Source organism: Crocuta crocuta, unplaced genomic scaffold (genome assembly GCF_008692635.1).
Source record: "Crocuta crocuta isolate KB4526 unplaced genomic scaffold, BGI_CrCroc_1.0 scaffold126, whole genome shotgun sequence".
NCBI classification, from domain to species: domain Eukaryota; kingdom Metazoa; phylum Chordata; class Mammalia; order Carnivora; family Hyaenidae; genus Crocuta; species Crocuta crocuta.
Genome location: NW_027531000.1, coordinates 7420531 through 7432966, shown reverse-complemented (window position 1 = coordinate 7432966; position 12436 = coordinate 7420531). Strand labels below are relative to the sequence as shown.

The following is a 12436-nucleotide window of genomic DNA, read 5'->3' as shown; positions in this document are numbered from 1 at the left end:
TCAGCAGCGATCTGCCATGTTGTAGTGTGTGCTCTTGATATAATGTGATGAAAATGTCACTGTACCCCTGTCGTCTTCCTCTCGAAAACATGTAATGACAGTCTAATGATGGGGAAAACCTCAGACAAATCCCAGTGAGAGACATTCTACAAAATACCTAAACAGTAATCCTCAAAACTGTCAAGGTCATCAAAAACAAGGTAAGTCAGCAACATGGACCTAGCCCAGGGGAGGCTGAGGAGATAGGATGACTTACTGCAATGTGGTGTCCTGGATACTATCCTGGAACAGAAAATGAACATTAGGTTAAAAGAAAACCTAAGGACAATAGAATAAAGTATCAATATTGAGTCATTAATTGTATGAAAGATACCATACTCATGTAGGATTTAAGGGACACTGTGAGATATATGGGAATTGTCTGGACTATCTTCACAATTCATAAATCTAACGTTGTGCTTAAAAATACATTTTGTCCTTAAAAAATCAGTATCTTAAAGAAAATGGAAGGTGACAAACTGAGTAGAAGTAGCATCGTATGGGATGGGGGTCGGGGGTCTGGGCAGTGGGAGAGAAGCGTGGGAATCTAAAGACCCTGCTCTAGTTCGAGGCCTTTTACTCTCTGGCAGCATGACTTCTTCAAATTTCAGTTGTCCATAATTATTACCATAATAGTAGTTAACATTTTAGCAACATTCGTGAGGTCAAGAATGCTGTGTTGTGAATCACTGTATCCACGGTGCTAACACTATTAGTACATTACAAATATTCAATAATTTCCTGTCCAGTGAATGAATGATGGAGGAAGGAAAGAGGGGGTTAAGGAAAGAAGGAAGGAAGGGAGGGGCGCCTGGGTGGCTTAGTCGGTTAAGCATCCGACTTTCGCTTGGGTCATGATCTCGCGGTTCGTGGGTTCGAGCCCCGCGTTGGGCTCTGTGCTGACTGCCAGCTCAGAGCCTGGAGCCTGTTTCAGTCTGTGTCTCCCTCTGTCTCTGACCCTGCCCTGTTCACGCTGTCTCTCTCTCTCTCTCCTAGAAATAAATAAAAATATTAAAAAAAAAAAAGAAGAAGGAAGGAAGGGAGGGAAGGAGGAAGAGAGGGAGAGAGGGAGGGAGGAAGGAAGGAGGGAAGGGCAGAAAGAAAGAAAGAAAGGAAGAAAGAAAGGAAGGAAGAAAGAAGGAAAGAAAGAAGGAAAGAAAGAAAGAAAGAAAGAAAGAAAGAAAGAAAGAAAGAAAGAAAGAAAGAAAGAAAGGAGTGAGGAAGGGAGGGAGGGAAGAAGGAGGAGGGAGGAGAGAAGGAAGGAAGGGAAGGAAGGAGGGAGGGAAGAGGGAAGGGAAGGAAGAGAAGAAGGAAGAAAAGAAGAAAGGAGAGAAGGGAAGAAGGAAGGAAGAGAGGGAGGGAGGGAAGAAGGAAGGAGTGGAGGGAAGAAGGAAGGAGGGAAGGGAAGAAGGAAGAGAGAGAGGAAGGAAGGAAAGGGAGGGAGGAAAGAAGGAAGGAAGGGAGGGAGCGAGGGAGGAAGGAAGTTCTCTTACTCTGTCAGACACAGTGGTCTGTGCTCCCTAATACATTCAGCTAATACATTCAGTAATGCATGTTTATGGACCACTGTTCTTCCGCATTTGACAATGGGGGCACTGTAGCTTAGAGAATTTCTATTTCTTGCCCATTCACAACCAAAAAGTGACATAGGCAAGATTCATACCAAGCCATCAGACCTCAACCCCCTACACACTTAACCTGTACCTTGCTGGGCCCTTAAATTTCTAATGCAAGAGCAACATGAAAGGAATCTGCCCCTTCCCCGGTTATGCTGCACTGCTTCTGTGTCCTGATGGAGTCGCCCTAGAGTATTTGTGGGGCCCCTTCTATGGTGACGATTATAGGATTCACCAGAACAGAATCTTCGCCCCCAAGACTCTCCCTCACTCTGTTCTGTATCTCTTTGCTCCCAGCCCCACACTATTTATCTCCATCTGAACTTAGCTTAGATAAAAGCACTTCATCCATAATTTTCCTTTCTCGGGATCCTGCAGGGGAGACGAGACAAAGATAAATGTCTGACCTCCACATTCATTTTTATGATAACAATATCTCGTCCTGATTCACAGAGGCCCAAGCCTACTCAGCAGGTTCAACTTTAAAGAATAATGAGGTGGGAGGAAGGCAACAGAACGAGACCTTTCCCTTTAAATGCCGCCATGATACAGAGCTCTTCAACCCAGATAGCAGCAGACAGCTCCAGCCCAAGGAAGGTCGCTGCCCTGAGGTCCCTGGTTCATGTTGTTGTTGTCTTATCCCTAAGTTCAGACCTAATTGTAAGATAATGACTTCAGCGTCAGATAGAACTCAAGGAGAATGTCAGATTGTGGAGAAGAAAGCTTTTATTCAAACTAAACATCTTTGATGGTAGAAAAAATAGGGCATATGTCAAATGCTATTTTACAGAAATCATCTAATTGCTAAATTCCTCCCTAGGCATAGCATGACTTTTTTTTTTTTTTAAAGAGGAAAGAGCAAAGACAAGCTCTTTTGGTGAAGATTCCAATCCCATCATGTGTATTTTAAAACAAGCTGATGTTTTAGTAAAAAAAGAAATTGGGTTTTCAATATACTACTCAAGATAAATGCTTGCAACCTGCGCTGTATGGCCGTTTGAGTTTTCTGAATGCTTTTACAGTTTTTAGAGTGATTGTGAGCACTGCACATTTTTTCCTGAGTAATAAAACTGGGGGAGATGTTTGCAAGTCATAATGTTACATAAATGGTTCCAAATTTACGGTTGCACCTTAAACTGTATTAAGTGATCCAAACTAGCAAAGAGCCAGTTTGTTGCACTCACTGGAGCTCTCAGAGTCTATAAATTCGAGAGGTAAGCCCTGCACAGAGCCAATGAACAGTCACGAAGCCATCCTGGGACAAGATGCACACGTCGACTTTGCAGAACGTTATGTGCTTCTCCGCTCCCAGGCATTTCTAAATAAATCATGGGTGGAATGGAGTCAAGACTCCCATCCTCAAAAGACACCCAGAGGCACATCGACACTGGTATCATATTCCAAGCAACTCTAATGAGGATGACTAAGGTGATCCGTCTGGTGAAGCTTCGTCGTATGACAACTGCATCGTCCTCAAGGGACAACTCTGTCTTTCTATCAGAAGCCTTCCTTTCGCAAGGCTGTGGGCTGCCTTGCAGAAATGGCTACAGATAATGATAGATGCTATTACCGTTACTGTTATTTATTAAAACCTTACAAGGTCTAGTCACGAGGACATGCACAGTAGAGCAATTATTCAAGCTATTCTCATAACCCCATGAAAATTATTCTAACGGGAAACTGAGGCTCAGAGAGGTTAACTACTAGTATTACCTGATCCCAGACAAAACAGCTTAGTCTCCCTGCACCCAAAGCCAAGCTATTAGTCACTCAAAAAACTGTTATTTCTAGACAAAACACAATCCTTTTGAGCATAAGCAGATGGCAGAATGTCCTGAGTCAGTCCTACATGCATTTTATCACACACTGTGAACCCAGTTTATCCAAACTAAGAGGAATATTAAGAAAGAGGAGGAGGAGGAGGAAGATTGATCACCTTTTTGAGAGGTTATTTTGTGCAAAGCCCTGCACTAGGCACCTTGCATGCCAGGTTTCACTGGGTCCTCATCACATCTCTGAGGAGACCCAATTAGCACTCCCATTTTGCAGATGAGAAGCCTGAGGCTTGGAGAGGTACAGAAATGGTTCCCATGTCACATGACTAACACATGGCAGCACTAGGACTTGAAGCCATGTCAGGCTGACCAAGATGCATTCCCTTTTTGTCCTGCACCAAGCTGTCAACAGCACCGGAGAAAAAATGACAGGAGCTTTGACATTTGTCAGGTAGTTTGGAAAACCTCAGTCTTTCTATAGCTCTTGAATAGGCTGTACATGGTAGAATTGCACTAGAGAGCCCAAGTGGTCTGGCCTGACCCTTCACCATCCTGAGCACCCATTCCTACCTTTCCATTGATTGTAAAGAGAACATTCTAAGTCCAACTCTTGGTCACATTTGCCCTTTTTACTGAGAGCACACTATCCTGGGTTTTGTTTGCTTAATTTTTTTAAATGTTTATCTATTTTGAGAGAGAGAGTCTGAGTTGGGGAGGGACAGAGAGAGAGGGAGAGACAGAATCTGAAGTAGGCTCCAGGCTCGGAGCTGTCAGCAGAGTTTGATGGGGGGCTCGAACTCACCAACTGTGAGATCATGACTTAAGCCTAAGTCAGACGCTTAACTGACTGAGCCTCCCAGGTGCCCTCTTTTGTTTTGTTTTGTTTTAAATACTAATCGAAAAATGTGAAATCTCACCTTTCAAATAACCACTAAAGTCCTGTCCATTTTCCTTTCCCTTATCCTGCCTGTGATGGACATGCGTTGGTGTTGCCTCACCTCCATCAACTCTTTGCCCTATTTCTAGTAAGGGAGAGTTGATTCTTGTTCACAGAATGACACTGGCCCACTTCTCAATCCATATCTCAGAAAGTAGGAAACTTCATTTTAGCACTTAGATTAAGCCTTGTTTAAAGTTAATTACGTAACATTCTGCTCCATGAGCCCATTAACCCCCTACTTACCCTTTTTGCGTAAGCCAGTTTGTACAGGTTTCATTGTTTACAAGCAACATGGACTTGTGCCTTCCCAAGCCTCAGGTTCGAGTTCAAGTCATTCAAGTCACAGTTTCTATAGACAGATGGAAATTCCTCATCATCTCTAGCCCGCTTTGACTTCCCGAGCCCTCCTCAACATTTCCAAATAAATTAGCACTCATGCACATGTGTTTCATAGAAAGGGATCACATTCGTCAGGTTTGGTAGAGTTTTTGAAATATCTCAACACAGACAGCACTTTTCAATTAGCCACGTCAAGACAAAACCACCAGCATTGCTTTTCTTCCTCTCCCGGGGTTGATAACCAGATACCTTGCACCTGTCTGCACTCCCCCAATTCCCCTTATTGTTCTGAGGATTAAGGGCTGGCATATAGAGTGTGGCTCAACATTGATAGCCGTGATTGTAGTGAGTACTCTTCTCAAATTCTGGAAGAGCTGCCAAGGAAAAAAAGTAGGCATATGTGTGCATTTATGACACAAAATGAAATCAATAGATAAAAGTCATAGAGACAGGCCTACTTGTCTGAGAAATATAGGCTTGAGCAATTGTATTTTTAATAAACTTCTCTAACTGATTTTGAAATAGGGGAAATCATAATAAAGTTTAAGATTCAATAATTAGGTACACAGGGAAGAGGCTGATGATAAACCTTCACACTTGAGTTAATCAATATTAAGATCTATTGCAGAATCTTGAACATCATCTATAAGCTAATGGCTCCCAACTTAATGTCAACAGGTCAAAAATCTCCTCTAAAGTCCAGACTCATATATCTAACTTACTAGACATGATTTGAATAGCTATCTCAACTAGAAGTTTTGATTTTTTAAAAAATATTTTTATTTCTAGGAGAGAAAGAGAGAGACAGTGTGAGCAGGGGAGGGTCAGAGAGAGAGGGAGATACCGACTCTGAAATAGGCTTCAGGCTCTGAGCTGGCAGCCAGCACAGAGCCTGACGCGGGTCTCGAACCCACAAACCGCAAGATCATGACCTAAGCGAAAGTCAGACGCTTAACCAACTAAGCCACCCAGGCGCCCCTAGAAGTTTTGATTTTATCATCTACATCCCCTTGTCCCCCAGTCTGCCCCACTCTGGTAAAAAAAAATATCATTATCCATCTCTTTGTTCGGGCCAGAAATCTTGAAGTTGTAAATCTTTTTTTTAATTTAAGATTTATTTATTTTTGAGAGAGAATGAGAGAGAGAGAGAACACTTGAGCAGGGGAAGGGCAGAGAGAGAGAGAGAGAGAGAGACAGGATCCAAAGGAGGCTCTGAGCTGACAGCAGTGAGCCTGATGCCAGGCTCAAACTCACAAACCAGGCTATGAGATCATGACCTGAGCCAAAGTCAGATACCCAACTGACTGAGTCACCCAGGTGCCCCTTGAAGTCATAAATCTTTGACTCTTCTCTTTCCCTTATACCCACATCAGCAAGTCCTTCTGTGGTACGTTCGATCAGTCTACTCCACCCTTTCGTGGCAGCTACTCTATTTCAGGCTACCATCGTTTCCTACAGAGAGCCACAGGGCCTGCCAACTATCTTCTCTGCTTCTTCTCTTGCCCCCTCAAATCAGTCCCCTGCTCAGAATGCAAAGTAAACTTGGAAAAATGCGTATCAGGCAATTTCTCTCTTGCATCTAACCCATTAGCTTCCCACTGCAGATTCAGAGTAAAAGCCAAAGTCATTAGCTTGATCTCCATAGACCTACATGTCCTGCCCACTTGTCTTCCTGATTCCATCTCCTCCCCGCGCCCTCATCCAACACACAGCCTCTGCTCTGCTCTCAGCATTTGAAGCTCTTATCCCTGGAACAAACTGAGTTCATTCCTGCATCAGGACCTTTGTACTTACTCTTTTCTCTTTCTGGAAATCAAGTCCCCTGTTGCTGTAACTTCCTCCCTCTCTTGGCCACACTCTTTTTTTTTTTTTAATTTTTTTTTAATGTTTTATTTACTTTTGAGAGAGAGAGAGAGACAGCGTGAGCAGGGGAGGGTCAGAGAGAGAAGGAGTCACAGAATTGGAAGACAGGCTCCAGGCTCTGAGCCAGCTGTCAGCACAGAGCCCGACGTGGGGCTCAAACCCACGAACCGTGAGATCATGACCTGAGCCGAAGTCGGACGCTTAACCGACTGAGCCACCCAGGCGCCCCTCTTGGCCACACTCTTAAAACAGCCCCCTGGAACTCACCTGCTATGCACAAACCTAATCATCCCCTACCACTATGTGGATTCGCCATTCTTCATGGCACATATTACATGTGTATTTTTAAGATCTGTTTATCCATATCCCTCACTCATTCATAAACTCCTTAAGGGCAAACATTTCTTTTGTTCACCGCTGTATCTTCCATGCCTTGTATAGCTCTCCTCATAGCAAAACTTGGTAAACATTTGTTGAATTCATTCACCAAATGCCATTTTCAGCCACAGCAGCCACAGAGCCCAGTTCCTTTTCCCCCCTGCCCCACTTTCCCCCATGCCTTTGCAAAAACGCACCACTCACCTGGAATTTCCCCACAGATGGATGTGTTAATCTTAGTTAAAGAGAGAAATAATGAGGTCTCACATTCAGTGAGCCTCACTGTGTGGCAGGTACCTTGCCAAGTCTTTGACCTGTCAGATCTCATTCATTTTCAGAACAATACCATGAGGAAGTTAATGATAGTTGTCCCCGTTTTAGTGATGAGGAAACTAAAGTGTGAAAAGAGGAGCCTTGCCCAAGGCTTGGATGTGGAAGAGTTGGAATTAATCCTGAGTCCTCTGACTCCAGAGTTACACTGCTCCCCTTCCACACGCCCTCCTTTATCCTCACCACCCTGAACAAGCTTCTTAGAGTTGAAAAAAGACCCCCCAAAATTTATTTGCTATGTTTTAAGCTCTTGTTAGTTTTTGTTTTGTTTTTAATGGAAGCATGCCAAAATACGGTGAAAAGATTATGGAATTTTTCAAATGTGTTCACTTAGCAAAATTATCCTTCTCATGTATGACACACACAAAAACCACGATGCACCGTAGTGGTTACTATTTACAAGGTGAAAATGGGATTATTAAAAAAAAAAGTGGTAATTACAGTGAACTATTGTTGCGGAGAGGCAGTTACATGACACGGAAAAACAGCTTCTTTGAATACTGTCACTGCAATCCTAGGGTCTTATACGTGATTTCCTTTGGCAGTAATAATGTGAGTCCCCTGGTTGCTCTCTTTCACATGTTCCTTACCTTCTGACGGTGCTGTGGAATACTTAACAAGGAAGTCCACGGCAACTCAGAGCCAGAAAGGCAAAAGCCACACCTTGATCAATGGGTTTAGAATCCCCACCTGAGACCTTCCAGATTAGTGTGACTGCAAAATCCGAACATGGGACACATTGTACCATTTTGACTCCATTACAGGACAGAGAGGATTTACTCTTCTGAGTCTCCACTTTGCTCAGCCACGTAGCAAAGCCTGGATAACCAAAGCTGATTCAGACTTTGGTCACACCCAATTTTTTTTTCAATTGGGGAAATGCTAAGAGAGCAAATGTTTTAGGGTTTGCCTCCAGTCTGACTCATGCACTTCAGAATTTTCTTTTGGTTTTCTTTTTGCATTTTCCTTAAAGCTGAATTAGGAGTCGCAGTCAGAGTGCTGTCTTTGACTATGCAGGTTTCACACTACACATCCCCCGGGGTCACCACTGACGGAGACCACAGTGGGACTCAACAGCCCAGGTTTTGATGCTTTGGTGCCTGTTAAGCTCTCTGAAACCTCATTTTTTTTCTTGTTTGTAAATTCAGGATAAAACCTGCCTTATTTGCTTCCTAAAGCATTTGAGGGGGTAATGAGATAATAGGTAAACATGTCTTGTGAATTACAAAGGTTATTAAAGTATGTGAAGTATGCAGGGGAGTGAGGAGGAGGGAGAACGCCATTGTTATAAATGGTGCCATTACTTCTTTCATAGAACTGAGCATCTCAGGCTGCCCTCTAACCCTTCATGGGAATGTATATTCAGAGCATAAACAAACCTACAGAACTGAAATTCTTATACCACCCCCTCAAAAAATATATATGCTAAATATATATAAAGTAAAGATTTTTAAAAAGATAAGGAAAAGAAAAGAGCATAAGCTTGTTGGGGCGGGGCGGGGGGAGGTTAGTGGATGCTGTTTAAACATTACCATAATGAGCAAAGTGAAGTCCAAGGCTATCTCTGAGCCGGTAAGTCCATATTCACGTAAGCTGAGTCTAAAGTTTTAATCAAGGAGATGTCTCTTTCAATCAGATTTTGGTACAGTCAAATAAATGTTGTTTTCGGAATACGTTTGATGAAATGGATATACTAATCAGGAGAAAAGTAAAATAGCCAAGGAAATCAGACATTCCATCTCAGCCCAAGCACGACCAACCCAGAAGCAACAATAAAGTCTTGCCAACAAACCTGATGTTATCACTAGGGAAATAGGAATTTCTGGAGCCATGTTTTGACTTTCCTTATGGAAGAAAGACCAGCAGGCTGTACCCAGGAAATAAGTCTAATACGAGGGTTTGGCCATCTGCGTGATTTCTGAAAATCAAACCGCTCTAAAATTACATGGAGACAATCACATTCTGGGTTGCCTTCATTTAGTATTTTCAATTAGTGAAAGAGTAGACAATTTCAGCTGCTTCGAGTTCTCTGCTCAATAAAAGCAATTCTCAGTTACATTATTTTTTTAATTGATCTTTATTCATTAGCGCCAAATGAGAGAAATAATTGGGCTCTAATTACCCTGGCATCTGAGTAAGTAGTAGGATAATTTTCCGTTTGGCTCCAAAGTATTCTCAATAATTAAGTCATGTCTCTCCTGCTATCTAATTTAAGAACCTTTAAAGAAATAAAAGAGTGGGGGGAGGGGAACAACACTTAATCACAAACCTTATTGATAGGCAACTTCTTTCATATATGCAGCTTCATTTGAGTTGTAATCAGAACCAAGACATAATGCTGAGTTCAGGGGAGATTGAAGCAAATACCAAACTACCCACAAAAAGAAGTCTCCTCCATTGCTTACTTATTATTGACAGAAACTCAGTGCTTAAAAATGTGTAATGCTAAGATGGACAGAAAAATAGATATCGTCCCACGGCATGCCTGGGTGTTTTTGTTTTGATGAACATCAATTTGATTGCTATCCAATCCCTTCAGAAACCTAGATAAAGATGTAACACTAATAATTATGATAGTTATTAACTTATGTTTATATAATCCTTTATAGTTTTTAAAATGCTTTAAGGTACATGATCTCAGAAGAACGAGAAGGGAAACATAGCTTCGTGCTTAGGATGCCAGCCATGGAGTGGGTCTGCCTGGGCTCCTTCATTTCCTAGCTTAGTACAACCTTGTGCAAATTAGTTCCTCTCTCTGGGCTCATTTTGTTCATCTGTAAAATTGAGATGATAGTAGCATTTCCGTCAGAGACCCACTATGAAGAATATATGAGTTAACATATATAAAAATGCCTAGAACATTGGTGTCTACTAAGCTCACCATAAGTGGTAGCTAACAGGTAAGGATTTCAGAAAAATATAAACCCAAAGTCAAATTACATGATATAGAAAAGGTGTTGGCAAGCTCTGGGCCGTGGGTCTCATGTGGCTCACTGCCTACTTTTGTAAGTTTCACAAGCTAAGCTTTTTAAAAATTGAAAAGAATAATTAGTGATGTGAAAATGATATGAAATTCAAATTTCAGCCTCTAAAATAAGGCTTTACTGGTACAGAGCCACACCCATCATTTAAGTATTGTTCATGGCCATACCACAACAGTAGAACTAAAGTCATTGTGTTAAAGACCTTATGTCCTGCAAAGCCAAACATATTTATTGTCTGGCCCTTTACAGAAAAAGTTTACTAATCTCTGGTTATAGGTGTTAAAGTAAGTTTCAAGATCAGAACCCCCAATGTAGTAGATTAAAGATGAAGGGAACAGCAATCAATTCCCAGTAGCAGGAAGAAGGAATTGGGACATCATTTTGGAGCCACTCAGACCTAGGTGGTCTGTTAGTTCCAACTACATCCATTTGTGTAACATTGGACAAGTTACTTAAACCTGTTGGTTTAAGTAACCAACCATCTGGGAATAGGTGACAATAATTAATGCTCCCTTCCTCACAAAACTGTGTTAGGGACTAACTAACATAGTCAATATATATAAAACAGTGACTATCCAATAAGTATTCCTAGGTTGAGGATGACATAGAAGCAGAAAATACAAAATCAAGTTCAGAAACTCAGGTCTGAGATTTAGAGAACCGAGTCAAAGTTCAGGAGAGACAGAGGTCAGAGTTAGGAGGGATGGGACACATCTTCAAGATCGTAAACTGAGCCAGACTTAGGACAGGGAGACAGAGTTTGCCTGCATGTTCCTCCCAGGGTAGCCTCCACCCTAGGCCTGTAGCTGTTTCCTCACCCGGGTGTGACATGTGGTTTCAGCTGTTTCTCTGATCCATGTTTTCCTTCAAGGGTGTAGTCAAGACGAGGAGTATGTAGAGAATATGTAGAGAAGGAGTGGGGGTGTCCTCTTGGGTTTGAGGCACTAATGAGCCATTCAACTCTACTTGAGCAGCAAGCGAATGGAAATAAGGAGCTGAGACAGAGCTGTCTCCTGAAAGCTACTGGGAGAATAACGGTAGTTGAAGTTTTCAAGGATGTGATCAGATCAAGAAGAAGAACATATGGAGAAGGAAGATAGGAAGCCAAGAACAGAACTGGGACAGACATGGTTGTCTACATAAAAGCCATTTCTAGCACCTTGTTCCACTGCTTCCTCCCACTAAAGAGTCTGTAAAGCCAAATGCTCATCTAGCTGACTTAGTCACCAAACTCCAAGTTTTGGAAGGTTGAAACCCAGTCAAGCTACTTTTCATCAGAAAGGGGGGAGATATCCTATAAGAACACCAGGCCACTGTAGAGAATTCAAGGACAAAAAGAGCCAGATCTTACAATGGACTTTGTTGAGAGGTTGATAGGGTTCAGTAAATAGAACTCTTTCTTTCCTGAGTTCTGAGCCAGTTGAGAAATAAGGCCAAAGAGCCAACTAACGGGCAACCAACTTCTGTTCAGTCCAAATGCTGGAGTCTAATACAATGCCCAGCACCTGACAGGTACTCAGGATATATTCACTGGATTTCAAGGCATGAATAAATGAGTGAATAAGTAGATGTTTGTCATCTCACTCAAAAAGTACTTTTCACTGTAAAAGAATAAAGCCCAAATGATTGAATTTCAAGAACCAATGGCAGGGGCACCTCGGTGGCTTAGTCGGTTGAGCATCTGACTTTGGCTCAGGTCATGATCTCACGGTTCGTGGGTTCGAGCCCCACGTCAGGCTCTGTGCTGACAGCTTAGAGCCTGAAGCCTGCTTCAGATTCTGTGTCTCCCTCTCTCTCTCTCTCTGTCCCTCCCCACTCATGTTCTGTCTCTCAAAAATAAACATTATTAAAAAAAATGGCAAATGACAAGCACGGTAAATTCTATTACCTACTCTACTCATTTTCATAGCATGTGTCATAATTTTTAATAATATAATGATGTTTTTTATTAATGTTTTTCACAAGACAATAAGCTTCATAAGGGTAGGGGGTTGTGTCTGTTTTGATCATTATTTTTTTTTTTTAAAGAGAAGGACACATTTGGGGCGCCTGGGTGGCTTAGTCGGTTAAGCGTCCGACTTTCGCTTGGGTCATGATCTCGCGGTTCGTGGGTTCGAGCCCCGCGTCGGGCTCTGTGCTGACTGCCAGCTCAGAGCCTGGAGCCTGTTTCAG

The 12436-nt window shown here is 42.3% G+C and overlaps 1 long non-coding RNA gene across 1 annotated transcript in view; it reads right to left on the bottom strand.

The window, feature by feature from the left end:
- Positions 1-4629: 4629 nt before the first annotated feature.
- The window catches only part of LOC144236945 (uncharacterized), a 46070-nt gene continuing 38263 nt past the window's right edge, over positions 4630-12436 (bottom strand). The window contains exon 3 of the long non-coding RNA XR_013336706.1: positions 4630-4719. This is a non-coding gene — a long non-coding RNA (uncharacterized LOC144236945). The remainder of the gene's footprint in view (positions 4720-12436) is intronic.